Source organism: Zingiber officinale, chromosome 4B, assembly GCF_018446385.1.
Source record: "Zingiber officinale cultivar Zhangliang chromosome 4B, Zo_v1.1, whole genome shotgun sequence".
Classification (NCBI taxonomy): domain Eukaryota; kingdom Viridiplantae; phylum Streptophyta; class Magnoliopsida; order Zingiberales; family Zingiberaceae; genus Zingiber; species Zingiber officinale.
The window spans coordinates 81,790,672-81,793,604 of record NC_055993.1 but is presented as its reverse complement, the minus strand read 5'-3'; the positions used below and the strand labels follow the sequence as shown (position 1 = coordinate 81,793,604).

The 2,933-nt window shown below is 25.6% G+C and overlaps 1 pseudogene; it reads right to left on the bottom strand.

Moving 5' to 3' along the window:
- Positions 1 to 423: 423 nt before the first annotated feature.
- Positions 424 to 599, bottom strand: LOC121978865 (annotated as a pseudogene).
- Positions 600 to 2,933: the final 2,334 nt, after the last annotated feature.

Genomic DNA, 2,933 nt, shown 5'->3' with positions numbered 1-2,933 from the left:
AAAAATTGAGGAGCACCCATAGTGAATGCCAATGACAGATATGCAGACTAACACCAGCCTATATATATATATATATATCATGCCCATAATGAAATTAATTACATAAGAATAACAAACTAACGTTGCATGAGTATATCATCCTATCATTTAGCATTGCCCCATTATCTCGAGGACATGATGAATATATTATTGAACTTTTAAATATTTGCACAACAATATAAAATTCTTTAGGGCATCTCTAATGATAATGTCAGGTCAAAAGTAAAACATACACTCATCTCTCCATTATATATAAAAAAACCTTTCAATAACTACGAGTCTCACACTTTTTATTTTGCAAGTCATCATACACACATGTTGTATGTATAATATAATACATGTATATGTGTAAATTAGTACCTTAGACTTAAGAATTGGATTTACTAAGAGTGCATCAAACTCATGCAGTGCAACGTAAGGGTGATGCTCAAGAACTTTAATAGCAAGTTACTGTAACAAACTCTCCCTCATAAAAAAAAATTTTAATTTTTTATATTAGATATTAAATTGATAAGAACAAATACTATACTTTATCTTAACTAAGAGGTCGAGAAAGGTATATTTTTTAATGTCATCATAACCATGACGGTGCATATTTTTTATAAAAAATATATGCATATATAGTGAAAAAATATCTTAGAAAAATTCAAGAATAGACAATGAGCCCACAAAAGATGAAAATGATGGACCATACATTTATGTGTCTATCATTGAACTTTTTTTTGAGATTTTTTTCCTGTGCATATCAGCTCATTTTTTATACTAATAAGACTTAAAATTATTTTTAGTGTGAAAATAAAAAAATAATTTCTTCTTTAGCTTCACCAAAATTAGTTAGTAAAGTGTTCATATTCTTAATAAAATAGTAAGATATAATTAAAATTTTATAAAATTTAAATTCATAGATTACTAACATTGAATAACATTAATAATTAAAAAATAAATTACATAAATATTATAATACATTAAATAAAATACATAAATTATAATAATATATAAAGACCAACTTAAACACATCAACATCGAGTTATGTCTATGTTTAGTTTTTTTTTTTAAACTATTTTCTCATATATATAAAGTTATCTTGATATATTTTCCTAGTATCTTTCATAAGAATTTCATGATCCTTATGAATAACACTGGTTTCTCGCAAACTATTTTTTGTTTTTGATATTCTTTAGTATGTTGCCAATCTCATGCTTTATTCCATTGTGTCATCCTCTTTGATTTTAGATTTGTCATTCTTCTTTACTGCCTTTCGCCTTATCAAACAAATACAGACTTCAAAGTCATCCACATCAATTATTGTATATGAATTTGATGTCCTGATTTAGATATCCTTATTTTATTGATAGAGTAATAATTAACTATTTGCGGAACATATTTATCATATTCTCTAAGAACCCTTCATACATACATATACTTAAAATTATTATTATTGTTGTTAGCTTTATACATATTCAATGCGTTCTCTAACATTCTCATCACTCTAACCGTTTTGACGATGAATATAAAAATTATTGTAGGTTACAAAAAAATCTATTTACCATTAGTGTGAACTTATATTAATGTGATTTTAGCCACTAATAGCTTCTCGATGTAGTTATAATGGGCTGATGCTTGTCGTAGTAATCAACTATATGTTTCAGAAAAAAATAATCCTTTTAGTCATTACCAATGATTGTGTCGATACTAATAGTGTCTCATGACTTTGCAAGGACCACGTTTTTATCGAGATACCAAATGTTTGTTTCAAATATATCTTTATCTAGTTTAACTTCACACTATTCTTGTGATGGATGTGGTGGTCACTAAGTTGTTGGAAATGATGATGATGTTACGAGTTATTTGTCGCTGATAGATGGGTCGACTCTAGTACTTTTTGATTTATTCGAAAGTATGATTGATAACTAAGGAGGAGAAAATAAATAAGGTAGGAAAGACATCCAAAATTGGCTGCTAAGACTTATCAATCTTGGGATATATACATACCAAAGAGAGCTAAGCCAACGGTTATTTGCATTCGTCTATTTTTTTTTTTAAACTTTGGGAATTTAGAAAATTTGAAGAATATTATGAAATATATAAAATATTTTAAAAAATTATAAGGTACTACATGTAAAAGGAAAAATAAGAATATTGGACATTTGGATGAATGTATATGTTTTGGGAAGATATATTTTCTTCCACACTTGGAATATTGGACATTTGGAAAATTTGGGAATTTTCTTCTTACACATTTTAGAATATTGGACGTTTTCTTCAGATGTTTTTTTTTGAAAATGTTAGGAATTTTAAAAATTTAGAGGATATTATGGAACATGACAAATTTTAAAAATTTAGAAGATATATATGTGAAAGAAATAAGAGAATATTAGGGTGTTTGGTTTAGATATTTTTTATTTTTATTTTATGGAAAATACTTATTTTTTTAAAAATAAAAAATAATTTTTAGGCATTTTCTATTTTTTTTTAAAAAATGCTATCTATGTTTTTATAAAATAAACATGAAAAATACAAACCAAATACTATTTTTCAAAAATATATATTTTTCAGAAAATAAAAATAAAAAACATATAAATCAAACACACCCACACCCTTGGATGAATGCATATGTTTTAGGAAGATGTATTTTTTTTCTATATTTATATTTAGAGAATAAAAATACTTTAAAATTCATCTTGAATCTAAATACATAATGAAGGAAGGGAAAATAGAAAGTGACAGAGCGATAAAAAAATTGAAGTTGAAGATGTATTTATAGTTATTATTTTAAAAATATAAAATGTTAATATATTTTTATTATTTTAAATAAAAATAAAAATTAAAAAAATTCAAGGAGCTCCCGAAATCGAGAGCCGAAAAGCAATTCAACTCCCTCACCACTGCCACGA